Source organism: Alosa pseudoharengus, unplaced genomic scaffold (assembly GCF_046254945.1).
Source record: "Alosa pseudoharengus isolate Yale_2024_CS ecotype anadromous, Long Island Sound unplaced genomic scaffold, YU_APseudo_1.1 YU_APseudo_1.1_scf_23, whole genome shotgun sequence".
NCBI lineage: Eukaryota > Metazoa > Chordata > Actinopteri > Clupeiformes > Clupeidae > Alosa > Alosa pseudoharengus.
In genome coordinates, this window is record NW_027468685.1 from 31,539,332 (window position 1) to 31,553,686 (window position 14,355).

Genomic DNA, 14,355 nt, shown 5'->3' on the forward strand with positions numbered 1-14,355 from the left:
TGTGTTATCATGTAGATGACAGACACGGCATCTAATGACCAATGTTTGCCTATATGATGCTAGGGCTGCAACAATTAATTGATTGGATTAGCTGTCAACTATTAAATTGGTTAATCTGTTTATATTATTTTTTTTAAGGAAAATATGTAAATCGTTCTATGATGTAGCTTATTAAACTGGAATATTTTCAGCTTTACTACTGTACTACTCTATGAAAAACTAAACATAAGCTGAATCTTATTTCAAGCTGAGATCAAAACTAAAATGTGAACTTGAGAACTTTTTAAGACAGCAGTTGCATAATGACATGCAGTAGGCCTATTTTAATGGCATGTGAAACAAAAATAAAAAAAACACTACCACTCTAGTGGGTTGCTAAATTAGCCTGAAAAGCTTTGTAGAAATAGTTTTGTCATCTATCTGCAGGGTCAGTGGTACTTGTGATGATGACACCAGTTGTCTGAGACTACTGTGAAACATATTGGACAAGTGGACACCTTTCATGATACGTCCATACATTTTTGCTTAACATCAACAAATTGCTTAACATCAACAAAAATAGACCATAGACCATACTATACAGTGGGGAATAGGGCTGAACGATTTATGGAAAATATCTAATTGTAATTTTTACTGACAGATATTGTGATGGAGCTTCACTTTTACACATTATGCTTTACTACAGTATATATAGGGTAGACTGAGTACAGTTGAGACATGTGTACAGCTGAGACACATTAAATATCTAAAACATGTGTTGAAGCATTAAATGAAGATAAGATTTAAATATGAAGTTCTAGGTAATCCATGGATAGGGTACCCCCAGGGTCTTCCAACTTAAATTCAAGACTTTTTAATACCACTGAATAAAATGTAACTTTGTAACCGTTCGCACCGACAAATTTAAACAAATTTGCGCAGCATGGTCACAATGCTAAGCAGAATTAATAGCAGTTTAGCACGCCGTATTCTATGCAATGCTTCTGTGTGGCAACAACAATCCTTCAACATTTTTTGTTAAATGCACATGCAGAGGAGAGGCAGCGGGTACTTCACGAGAGAAAGCAGGGAGGGGCAGCTCCAATAAACTTTGTATCAACTTTGAGGGACAGCTATGACCATGCAGGATTATACAGACCAAACGTGACGATTTTGCTACATACTATTCCTATTTATGTACCAGCATGCAAAATTTTAGTCTCCTACATGGTTTAGTTCTTGCGCTGTGGGCTTGTGAACTTTGACAAAAAAAAGAGGCCGAACAAAATCGGCACCCCCCTCCCCCTGTAAAACTGGCTGTATCTTGGAAAGTATTGATCTTACATAAGAGTAATTTTACAGTGTGTTTCCTGGGTAACATAGGTACACCTGGTAATTTTTTCAGAATTTTTTGAGACCTAAGTGCGTGGGCCCTGGTTGAACTGACGTGGAATGACCCACAAGCATAACTGAATGCAGAGTTCAAACTATAGACAAGGATGTAGAGTTCATTACTGATGATGGTCAGGATCCAGTTTTACTTTTTGTGTTTGCATAGCTCTCAAAACTGTAAGGAGATGTGACTTGTGGCTGAGGAAAAAAATGGTGAAAAGAATTACTTTCCTATATTGTCATTTGTATTGTTGTCAGGATGGATGCAGGGTCACTGTGTAAATAACAATGTAGCGTAAGAATCCAGGGTCTTATTAGCAGGAGAGCATGAGGGGCAGACTGTGTTGACTTTCGGGCAATATACATGGGCAAAAAATGTACACCCAATATCTACCTTCAGCACACACAAACATAAAATAATACTACACACTGTCCATCTTCCAGACAAGCCTCTCTCAGTTGTACACACACACACACACACACACACAAGCACTTATCAGTCCTACATCATCACAAGGAGTCTCATTAGTGTGCAATGGTACTCTAGTGGTGAATAACTGGGTTCCCTTTCAGACGGTTCAAACGATTTGCAGGTTGGGAGTGGGAGTGGTGTAAGACCACAGACACACAGCTATTGTGGAGGGAAAGCATGCCTGGGTCTGGTGGCAGGGCAGGGTAAAACCATATACAACTAATATTAATCTCACAGTATCATTCACACATTACCCAGTGCTGGTGAGAACAAGACCTATGATGGAAGGTCAGTGTTTATACCCAAAAGATGAAAAGGGTGGATTCAAAAACAAATCTAGCATTTAGGAAATGCATAAATGGCATTGTTTGAGTGAGAGGTAATCATAGAATAAAACAGAGATCAGGGCACAATGATATGACAACTACGAAAACAAAGAAACTGATGGAAAAATACTAGTGTTTCCTGGAGCTATGAGATGGATGCTCCATTCCTTATGCGTAATTAGCAGCCGAGACACCAAGGGACTGCAAAATTTGTGCTAACATAGAATCAATATGGCACAGAAAGACTAAACAGTCCTAAGCAAGCATAACACTGAGTACACTAACACAATGAAGGCATTTTAGCTAAACCTTGAAAGTATAGTATCTGTTTTTCATTTTCAAAGGGATGGTCCCATTATAGGCCTGACCAGGGGCCTCATGTACAAAGACTTGCGTCGATTTCATACTAAAACATTGCGTACGCGCAAACCTGAAAAGTAGCGTACGCACAAAAAAATCCTGATGTATGAAACTGTGCGTACGCAGCATTCCACGCAGCTTTTCTTTGTACATCCCAATTAACGTGAAATTAAGCGTACATGCACGAGCATTACACTCCACCCTCTCTCCTCCCTTAATCACACTCATTTTAATATGCTAACTAGAAGGTCATTCGAGAGCGCAGACCTCTGAGAAGACAAAATGGCCTATCCCGCAATAACAATGAAAACTCATCTGTGGATCCATTCATACTCAAACCTGTTGCAATTTGCAAAGTTTAATAATTGAAATCATCAAATGAATAAAAAAGTTTATTTCCAGCGAATGCGAGGTAGAAGTGCTTATCTGACGAAATGGCAAGAATCTTATGTCTTTATCATCTGTAATTAATTAATAACAAAACAAAAACAGTAGTGGCAGAGCGTGGCAGTGGCTAGACTGAGACCGTGGCAGAATTATTGGTCAGTCTGCAAGTAGGTCACAGGGTTCGCATAACTGGGTTGAATACATTTTGACCATGACAACATAACTGCATTTATTAAAAAATCATTAAATAAATCATGTCCAAGTACCACGCATCGTGCACCCGAATGGAATAAACTCAGTTGATCCAGGCCACCTCGCCACAACATTACGATTTCTGGATCATATCCCTATATTTGCACACAAGTGTGACAATAATGCGAATGCTTACTCAAGGAAAGTCAAAGTAGCCATGCAGTCAATCAGGGAAATATCTTATATTCGCACTTATTAGTCAGCCTATCTATTCGCATGCATGATCCTGTCCCATATGTATTTCTTTTTAAATAAAAACTATCGGAGATATGAAGGGAAAACACTCGGCAAATGTTAAGGCATGGGCAAATGCGTGAAGCCGACCCCATTTATCACAGGTTTTGTGGAAAGCTCTTCAGAATCTGAAATGTTTGACAAGCCAGTCATCAACAATCGCGTAACCAAATATCGGGGCTGTGTAGGCTATGTTTCACATTCCCTTTTAATTCTTATCCTCTAAAGTCTCAGTTGTCATCATAGATAGGTTGTTGCATAGTAGAATTTGCGCATGTTGCATGTCCAAATTTAGAAACATAGGCCTATTTTCGAAGTGTTATCATTTTTAATAACCCACGTTTCACAATATACTGTGCAAATAAAGGCTCGCGATCAACTAATGTTGTTGCGCTGCATTGCCTCTAAGTGGAAATGTGCGTACGCCAGACATGAAGTTTGCGTGGGCCGCACATTCTCACGTTCAAGTCAGTCTTCGTACATCCGGATGTGAGCGTGAGAAATTGCGTACGCAGCATTTTTGTGCGTACGCAAGCTTTGTACATGAGGCCCCTGGACTGTGGAAACGGGCCTCTCTGCATTCACCTGTATCAATTACCAAGCCCAGAACAGTGAGAATGACAAGAATGTCTTTCTGATATGTGATACATTTAGTCTACATACTGGCAGCAGGCATATATCACCAGTGTGCTTCTTTTTCCTCAAAATACATATAAATAGAGAGAGAGAGTAACCTCACACACAGGACCTTCTTTTGCTTATATGCACGTGCATGGGCTGCATGTCTTTAAGCAAACAGACACACACATCACACTGTTTGCTTCTACAACTTCTCATCAGTACCGTCAACAATACTCAGAGACTAACTGAATAGCCAACAGCTTTAGCTTAAGCTGGAGCAGAGCAGAATCCACTACAGTATCGTCCGCTTATCTCCTTATGTAACGACTGGGCTGGTTGCACCAACGCACAGAGACCCACCATCTGTAGTCCGTAAGAGATAAGGCATGCTGTAATAACTACCAGTCTGAGGCAATGCTCAGGAGTATGGCCTAATGCAAATTTGTTCATGATTGCACACAATTTGTCATTTGGAAATACCCAGGATAGCCTACATCTTGTGAAAAAATGCCTAAGGCTAAGGTTAAGCCATCTGCTACAGTAAGAGCAAAGGTACGGTATACTTCTACAAATACAGCCTAGCAAAAAGCAAACACAAGTGTCTCCAAAATACTACTTAGTAGGCCAAATACTCCCGTAGGTCTACACTACACATTAGCCTGCTCGTTTTCCTGCTGTTCTACATGTCTCTGCGCAGAAGCATTGTATCTACTGCCAAGGCTACTTTTTATAGATCTATCTTCTCTGTCCCTTTAACCACTCTATCTACCTTAAATGCTACTACTTAATCTAATCAGATATGATTCACTTATAATAAACTCTGCATTTATTGGCTACTGCAAGCTGAAACTGAGCCATCGCTTCAACAATCATGCGAGGTCAAATCGCACAAGTCCGCGCGGACTGTGTGACGAAATTCGCGTCATGCGAAACGTAGGCAGACCATGCGGGACGTCATGATATCTGAAATGAGCCCTGATGCGTTCCACCAGTTTCTCCCAAAACCTTAGACTTTATAGTGGACAGTATAGTGCTAGCCAAAATAACGAGGCAAATCCATGAGCAATAGGCCTAAAACATTGTTTTAGCCTATTATAGCCCATATGCACCAACTCATAAACTTCTTACTTAGTCTACATTTAAATGTAGCCTGCCTAGCTCAGATTACAGATTTCTAGCCTCGGGTAGCCTACACCAATCTGTTAAATAAAAACATTTTAATTACATTTAAGGTATTGCAAGCTATGTTAAAACTATCTTCCCATCTAGCCTACTTTCGAACAAACCTACATTGTTAGAATAGGCCTAGCCTATTCATCATCGAAAAAATAAAATGCATTAATGGGCTACATTATTAGGCGTGCTGTGAAAGTTTACAATCATTGTAGACTCAGACGTGTAGACTTCGCTAAAGCAAAACAACTAGCACTTGGCAGTAGTAGACTGATGGTTTCCCGAGAAGCCAGTCACTGCATGGTGCTTAGCCTATCAACGTCCGAGCCTTCAGAGTTAAGACTTCAGACCGACTGGATAGCCAGCTATTTTATGTTTTCAATACTGTGAACATTACACGCCGCCAACAGCAATTTAGCCACCAATGTGTAGATAAATAATCGCCCTCTAATCTGCACTCGATGCAGAACATCTGAATGGTTTGGCTACGTCATAAGAAAATGGCAGGAACCGACAATTACACTGTAACAAAGCATGTTTCACTGTAGAATACGCCAATCATCATGAAAATATTTTGGACAAGTTATGGGGTTTCGGCAGAGGCTGGTGTCCTATCTAGGCTACAGCCCATTTTTTAAGATCGATTCGGACAATCACACCCTGTCTTCCAACTCCATTCATAAACGACCAAGACCTAGTTGTATTCGTGATAAACGGCAGAAGACAGGCTAACCAGCCCATGCATCCCACATAATTGCTGGCAATAAGAGCAATACACAATCATTTATAACAAAGGCTATGATTATATTCTCAGTTTTAAACCCCAACCACATGGTTGCAACAACCACAATAATCGCATGGTAGATTCGCCATTGCACGATTAACTGCACACGAACGTAGGCTACATAACAACACTGACCATAATTGTCAGACCTGATTCTTAGCACAAGTAGCAGGGTCCATTGTTTTTAACGTGGTGTAGGCTTACTTACCGTATACAAAAACCTGGAGGTCCTCTCTATGAATAGCCACTGTTAAAATGAGTAAAAAGGAGATCCGTGTGGCATGCGCCCTATCCAAAGCTACTGTTTGACTACTGCTGCCGTGCCCGACAAACCATGTCAGATGCCCCGAGAGAGAACTAGCTGCATAGAGGATGCAGGGAGTATCGGTTCAGCGAACAGCAGCGCTCTGCCAGTGGATTTAAAGGAGGGATAGTGATGGAAGGATTACGTGGTGCCAGTTTAATTAGACGGAGTTGGCATTGGTGTGTGTGTGTGTGTGTGTTGGCACAACTATACAGCACCTATTGCACCAGCACCATTTTTTCAACACGAAAGAGTGAAACATATAACATTTTGAAAAGAGGTAGGCGTGTCTATGTTCTCTAGTGCTAGGGCTATAAGTAGTCTACAATAAGAAAATGCTTAAAGGCTAATAGTTTGACTAATAGTGTGCGGGTTATGCCAATGTGTAGTTGACAGAGCAGCCTACAATGTTCAGCTCTACAGACACATTCCAACTATCAGTTCCCCCTCATTGCTGATTAGGCATAACTGTCATTGTAGGCCTACTGCCTTATATAGCCTACTGTACATAGCCTACCGTGCAACCATATTGGTTTTAGCTTTTGGAAGGAAGCTTTTGATGGGGGATCATGAGGCCACAATTAAGTAATATCTGGCTGCTCATCACAGCAAGCCTATATTCACAGATGCTCAGTTTGACTATAATACAGAAACATATTACTGCCACCTCATGGTCAACTATGAGGGAAGGCCTACTTTGACATGTCTTGCTACTGTTTCAGATTTTGATACCAGATCATGACTATGTTTTATTTATTGTTTTGTTTGTATTATTACATTTTTTAAATTTATAAAGCACTTTGAGCTGCATTCTGATAAAGGTGCTATACAAACTAGAAAAGCATTTCCTGAAGGAAATACAGTGCATGAAAATGCAAAAAAGTATGATGTAAAATATCATACAGAGTAAAAACAAACTATATTGGTTGCTAGGTAGACGAGGTTTAATATAGTTAGAATGACTGAACAGTTAAATAGGTGGATAGTTTAAATGGTAAAATTATTTGCTAGGTAGATGAGGTTTAATATAGTTGGAATGACTGAACAGTTGAAACAGTTGAACAGGATGTGTAGTCTTAAGAGAATGAGACTGTAGCCTATGCTTAAAGCCTGAGAAACTGACAGTTGATGCAGGTGGCCTGGCCACCTGGCACAAGATTCTAATTGCTGTGATGTCATAAAGGCCTAATAGTTAGAGTGCATGAAAATGCACTCTACTGTTCTTCCTAGGCTTCTTCTTCTTCTTCTTCTTCTTCTTCTAAGGCAGTTAATGCAGCTTCAACCGTTTAACGTAGAAACTTCATTCAAACTGCGTTGCGTAGGTCTTACTTATGACATGTGGGCTTTGTATTTTTCATCTTTGTAACTTTTATACTTTTTAAACTATTAATTAAAAACTACTCAAAATTTCCCCACAGACTTAACATGGGCTGATGACATCACAATGGACTAATTAACTTGATTTGCACCTGTAACATCTTCCAGCTGCTCATCTAGGCCCCATCAAAGAATCAGTTCAACTGATTGCACCTGTATCAACTGCTTTCTACTGAACTAGACCAACTCTCTCTGTGTCTCTACATTCTACAAGGATATAAGACACATTTCATCCAACTTTCTATCCATTCATCCTCTTCAAACCATTCACTCATCCACCCATTAAACTATCCATGAACATCCATTAAACAATCTGCCTATCAACATCCATTCAACTTTCTGTCTATCAACATCCATTACACTATCTACATTTAACTTTTAAACTATATACTCTGTCTCAGGCTTTAAGCATACAATATGGCTCTATTAAGACTGCCGTTAAGCAATTAGAATCCTAGGCCAGGTGGCCAAGCTATATTAAACCTCATCTACCTAGTTCAGTCATTCCAACTATATTAAACCTCATCTACCTAGCAAATAATTTAACCTTTTACACTATCCACCTATTTAACCGTTCAGTCATTCCAACTATATTAAACCTCATCTACCTAGTTCAGTCATTCCAACTACATTAAACCTCATCTACCTAGCAAATAATTTAACCATTTAAACTTTCCACCTATTTAACTGTTCAGTCATTCCAACTATATTAAACCTCATCTACCTAGTTCAGTCATTCCAACTATATTAAACCTCATCTACCTAGCAACCAATATAGTTTGTTTTTACTCTGTATGATATTTTACCTCATATTTTTGCATTTTCATGCACTGTATTTCCTTCAGGAAATGCTTTTCTAGTTTTTAATTAATAGTTTAATCAATCAATCAATCAATCAATCAGTTTAACTGGCTCTTTGATGGGGCTTAGTTGAGCAGCTGGAAGTTGATACAGGTGCAAATCAAGTTAATTAGCCCATTGTGATGTCATCAGCCCAATGTTAAGTCTATGGGGAAATTTTGAATAGTTTTTTATTAATAGATTAAAAAGTATAAAAGTTACAAAGATGAAAAATACAAAGCCCACATGTCCTAAGTAAGACCTACGTAACATAGTTTGAATGAAGTTTATACGATAAACGGTTGAAGCTGCATTAACTTCGTTAGAAGAAGAACTAGAAAAGCATTTCCTGAAGGAAATACAGTGCATGAAAATGCAAAAAATATGATGTAAAATATCATACAGAGTAAAAACAAATATTTCAGATATAGTTGCAATAGTGTTGCTAGGGTACATATGTTAGTTGTTATGCCAAATTAAGTGGTTGCTATGCTGGTTGCTTAGGTAATCCTGTTGGTTGCTATGGTGGTTGCTAGGTTGAAGTTGTGGTGGTTGCTAGGCTGTTGCTAGGGTATTTGACATGGTTGCTAGGCTGTTGCTAGGGTACTTGAAGTGGTTCCTAGGCTGTTGCTAGGGTAGTAATGGCGGTTGCTATGCTGTTGCTAGGGTACTTGAAGTGGTTGCTAGGCTGTTGCTAGGTTAGTTGTAGTGGTTGGTATGCTGGTTGCTAGGTTAAACTCATTGGTTGTTATATTGGTTGCTAGGTTGTAACTGTGGAAGTGGTTGCTAGGCTGTTTGTTGCTAGGGTATTTGACATGGTTGCTAGGCTGTTGCTATGGTACTTGAGGTGGTTGCTAGGGTGTTGCTAGGTTAGTTGTGGTGGTTGCTATGCTGGTTGCTAGGTTAAACTCATTGGTTGCTATATTGGTTGCTAGGTTGTAACTGTGTAAGTGGTTGCCAGGCTGTTGCCTGGGTATTTGACATGGTTGCTAGGCTGTTGCTAGGGTTCTTTAAGTGGTTGCTAGGCTGTTGCTAGGTTAGTTGTGGTGGTTGCTATGCTGGTTGCTAGGTTAAACTAATTGGTTGTTATATTGGTTGCTAGGTTGTAACTGTGGAAGTGGTTGCTAGGCTGTTGCTAGGGTATTTTACATGGTTGCTATGTTGTTGCTAGGGTACATTTGGTGGTTGCTAGGTTAGTTGTGGTGATTGCTATGCTGGTTGCTAGGTTAAACTCATTCGTTGCTATGTTGGTTGCTAGGTTGTAACTGTGGAAGTGGTTGCTAGGCTGTTGCTAGGGTATTTGACATGGTTGCTATGTTGTTGCTAGGGTACATGAGGTGGTTGCTAGGCTGTTGCTAGGTTAGTTGTGGTGGTTGCTATGCTGGTTGCTAGGTTAAACTCATTCGTTGCTATGTTGGTTGCTAGGTTGTAACTCTGTATGTGGTTGCTAGGCTGTTGCTAGGGTATTTGACATGGTTGCTATGTTGTTGCTAGGGTACATTAGGGTGGTTGCTAGGCTGTTGCTAGGTTAGTTGTAGTGGTTGCTATGCTGGTTGCTAGGTTAAACTCATTAAACTCATTGGCTGCTATATTGGTTGCTAGGTTGTAACTGTGGAAGTGGTTGCTAAAAAATATTTGAAAAATACAAAGCCCACATGTCCTTAGTAAGACCTACGTAACATAGTTTGAATGAAGTTTCTACGTTAAACGGTTGAAGCTGCATTAAATGCGTTAGAAGAAGAATAAGAAGCCTTTCATGCACTCTAATAAGAAGATGACTAGGAAGAACAGTACAGTGCATTTTCATGCACTGTAAAAAGCCTTGGAAGAACAGTACAGTGCATTTTCATGCACTGTAAAAAAGCCTTGGAATAACAGTACAGTGCATTTTCATGCACTGTAATAATAAAATGCCTAGGAAGAACAGTACAGTGCATTTTCATGCACTGTAATAATAAAGCTAAGAACTAGAAAACGCAATTCCAGGGAATTACTAGTGCATGAAAATGCAAAACATATGGTGTGAAATATATTGTTAAAACAGATGATGTGCTAATTGGCAACCAACATGATGAAGTTTAATATAGTAGAATGACTGAACTAGGTAGATGACGTTTAATATAGTTGGAATGACTGAACAGTTAAATAGGTGGATAGTTTAAAAGGTTAAATTATTTGCTAGGTAGATGAGGTTTAATAGTTGGAATGACTGGACAGTTAAATAGGTGAATAGTTTAAAAGGTTACATTATTTGCTAGGCAGATGAGGTTTAATATAGTCGGATTGACTGAACTAGGTAGCCTAGATGAGGTTTAATATAGTTGGAATGACTGAACAGTTAAATAGGTGGATAGTTTAAAAGGTTAGATTATTTGCTAGGTAGATGAGGTTTAATATAGTTGGAATGACTGAACAGTTAAATAGGTGGAGAGTTTAAAAGGTTAAATTATTTGCTAGGCAAATGAGGTTTAATATAGTTGGATTGACTAAACTAGGTAGCCTAGATGAGGTTTAATATAGTTGGAATGACTGAACAGTTAAATAGGTGGATAGTTTAAAAGGTTAGATTATTTGCTAGGTAGATGAGGTTTAATATAGTTGGAATGACTGAACTAGGTAGATGAGGTTTAATATACTTGGAATGACTGAACAGTTAAATAGGTGGATAGTTTAAATGGTTAAATTATTTAATAGGGAATTATTGTAGCGAGGACTTTTATTTTGAAACAGTTGTGGGCAGAGGAAACAGTTGAACAGGATGTGTAGTCTTAATAGAATGAGACTGTATGCTTAAAGCCTATGAAACTGACAGTTGATGCAGGTGGCCTGGCCACCTGGCAGAAGATTCTAATTGCTGTGATATCAAAAAGGCCCATGTTAAGTCTATGGGGAATTTTTAATAGTTTTTAATTAATAGTTTAAAAAGTATAAAAGTTAACATGCTTAACAATGTTAATTATGCTAACCATGTGACTTAGCTAATCATTTTTAGCAGTTATGCTAACATGCTAACTATGATAACCATGTTACTTAGCTAACTTAGCTAATGATTTTTAGCAGTTTTGTTAAAAATGCTAAAATGTGAACAATGCTAACATGCTAATTATGTTAACCATGTGACTCAGCTAACTAAGCTAATCATTTTTAGCAGTTATGCTAAAATGCTAACTATGTTAACCATGTTACTTAGTTAACTTAGCTAATCATTTTTAGCAGTTTTGCTAAAAATGCTAGCAATGTTAGCAATGCTAACTATGCTAACCATGTTAACTAACTACAGTGGGTAGGAGTCATAGGGTGTGTTCGAAACGGAAGACAGCTGCCTGCTACCTCCCTCCCTACATAGAGAGCTGTCGCACTAGACATGACTTCCCAGATATCTTAACAGACAGTTGGTTTCGAACTCTCTATTTAGATAGCGACAATGTGTGGTGTCATCACGTCAACGTTATGTCTGTACCTAAACATTCTATACTCCGCTCGAAGATCTTTGGGTCCCTACAGTCAGACGTCCCGTCATTTTCCGACTGTCACCACCACTTTTTGTGTACCGGTACCGTCAGTATGGAGACTACCGTGACTGCCATGGTCCTTCACCAGCTAATAGAGTTGGAAGAAGAGGAAACCCTCCGCAGACGAGCCCACCAGAGATGTCTCAAGATGCTAGCTGCGTATTGGCATCTGGCGAATATCGAGGTGAGCCCAGCGGCAACCTAAGCCAGAACATTAATGTGAACTCCTGAGGTAAAATAGCAGCTAGTGTAGCGGTAACAGTGGCTAACGTTACCTAGTAGGTCAAATATATAGGCTATAGTCCTATGTAATTATCGACATTAACAGTATATGAGCGTCTTTGCTAACGATAACGCTAGATTTACGCCGTATGGCTATACTATAAACTGTTAATTGTGATGTTTCTGTAGGCTACTGCTTATTGAAGTCAATACTCGCTTTTAGCCAGAAAGCTCACTGATAAGTACGCAATAGAGGTATGTATAAAACACATTTGTGAATTGATGCAGTGATAGATAGTGATACAGTAGATACATAGATTCAACTGAAGATAACAGACATGTTCACCATAATGGCTAGATACAGAAACAGATAGTAATGCACAAAGCACAACGTTAATTAAAGACATTTATTGACATCGATAAACATTGTTTACATCATTGATTTAATGCCATATTGTTTGCAGAGTCTCACAGTTTATGCCAAGATGAACAGGGCCGTGCCTATCCTCAGGCTCTTCTTTGATGAGGAGGAAGAAACCAGGCCAGACTTTAGGCTGAGCAGGGCCTCCATCACAGGTCTGCTGGTGTTGCTGCAGCAGGAGCGGCATCATGGATGGGGTCCAGTGATTGAAGTCCTGGTATTCTTGTTTTGGTTGGCCAGCGGGTCATATTATCGCATTGTGTCCCGGGCATTCGATATGCCTAAGTCTACGGTGCACAATGTTGTGCACCGTGTCTGTGTTATCAGGGTGCCATCCACTGCAGAGGAGCTACAGGAAGTATCCAACGCCTTTGCTAGGTTGGCTGAGCATGTGGTGTTCCGTAAGGCCATGGGAGCCATCGATGGCTGCCATATCCGTATCAAGGCTCCAGGAGAACCTCATGCACAGTGCTACAGAAACCGCAAGCTATTCACATCCTATCAGTTGCAGGCAGTTTGTGATCATGCCGGTCGCTTCATTGATGTTTTTATTGGTTTCCCAGGTTCTGTCCATGATGCCAGGGTCCTGAGGAACAGCCCTCTATACCGCCGCGCCATATATCCACCCCCGGGTATGTTCTTGTTGGTGATGGAGGCTACCCCTGTCTGGAGCAGCCCATTGGTCTCCTCACGCCATACAAGAAAACCGTTAGGGGAGTGGCAAGGCAGAGGTTGGTACTCCATAAAGTATGTGATTTCAATTGGAATGTCAAGCATTGCAATTATTCAAACATCAATTTATTTTAACCACTTACCTACAGGTTTAATAGGCATCACTCCAGTGGTCGTTCGATAATAGAGCGGGTATTTGGCATGATGAAGACTCAGTGGCGGGTCATCTTCTTGCATGCCTTGGAGGTGGATGTCTCATTTGACCCAGACGTCATTGTTGCATGCACAGTGTTGCACAACATATGTCTGCGCAATGATAATGTCTTGCCATTGGACGACCTGCGACCTTGACCCTGACGAGCCTGGATGTGAAGCTGAGACTGCCAGTGGGATGGCCCTGCGAAACAGAATAGCAGATGAGTTGAACGTGCAATAATTTGTTTGTGTGGCTGTGTAGTCTTCTCCCTCTTGCAATAATTGGCTGCTCATGTTGTGCCGTGAAGGTTGGCCTTTACGGATCCTTGGCACATACCTTATTACATTATATTTGTAATCACTGTTACTGAAATCAGTTTACACTGTTTAATAACCTGTTGTTCATGTTGTTACAGGAACATCGAAAGAAGCCTGGGTTACTTTCCAGTTATAGTTACTTGTTTAAGCAGATTACTATTCTACTGTTAATATTTTTTAATTAACTTCTTATCCAGGGTATAGTTGTAATCAGAAATCAGTTCTTGCTGTTGATGTTTGATGCTTTCATTAACACATTTACTCCAGTTATACTTCTAATCACTGTTAATGAAATCAGTTCACACTGTTGAATAACCTATTGTTCATGTTGTTACAGGAACATCGAGAGGGTTACTTTTAAATAGCATGACCAAGGAGGGTGGTCGCTCCCTAAGCCTGGGCCCTCATGAGGTTTCTCCCTGTGTGGGAGTTTTCCCTCGCCACTGAAATTGGTGTAGAGATTTGGCTTTTTTGGGGAGCTTTAAAAAAACTAGATTTTAGAATCTAGAAATAG

General features: G+C 39.8%; 1 protein-coding gene across 1 annotated transcript in view; it reads right to left on the minus strand.

Annotated features, from left to right (window-relative positions):
* hpca (hippocalcin) overlaps positions 1–6,345 on the minus strand; it is a 52,161-nt gene extending 45,816 nt beyond the window's left edge. The window contains exon 1 of the mRNA XM_076302381.1: positions 6,189–6,345. The gene's annotated coding sequence lies outside the window, so the exon portion shown is untranslated. The remainder of the gene's footprint in view (positions 1–6,188) is intronic.
* Between the last annotated feature and the right edge of the window lie 8,010 nt (positions 6,346–14,355).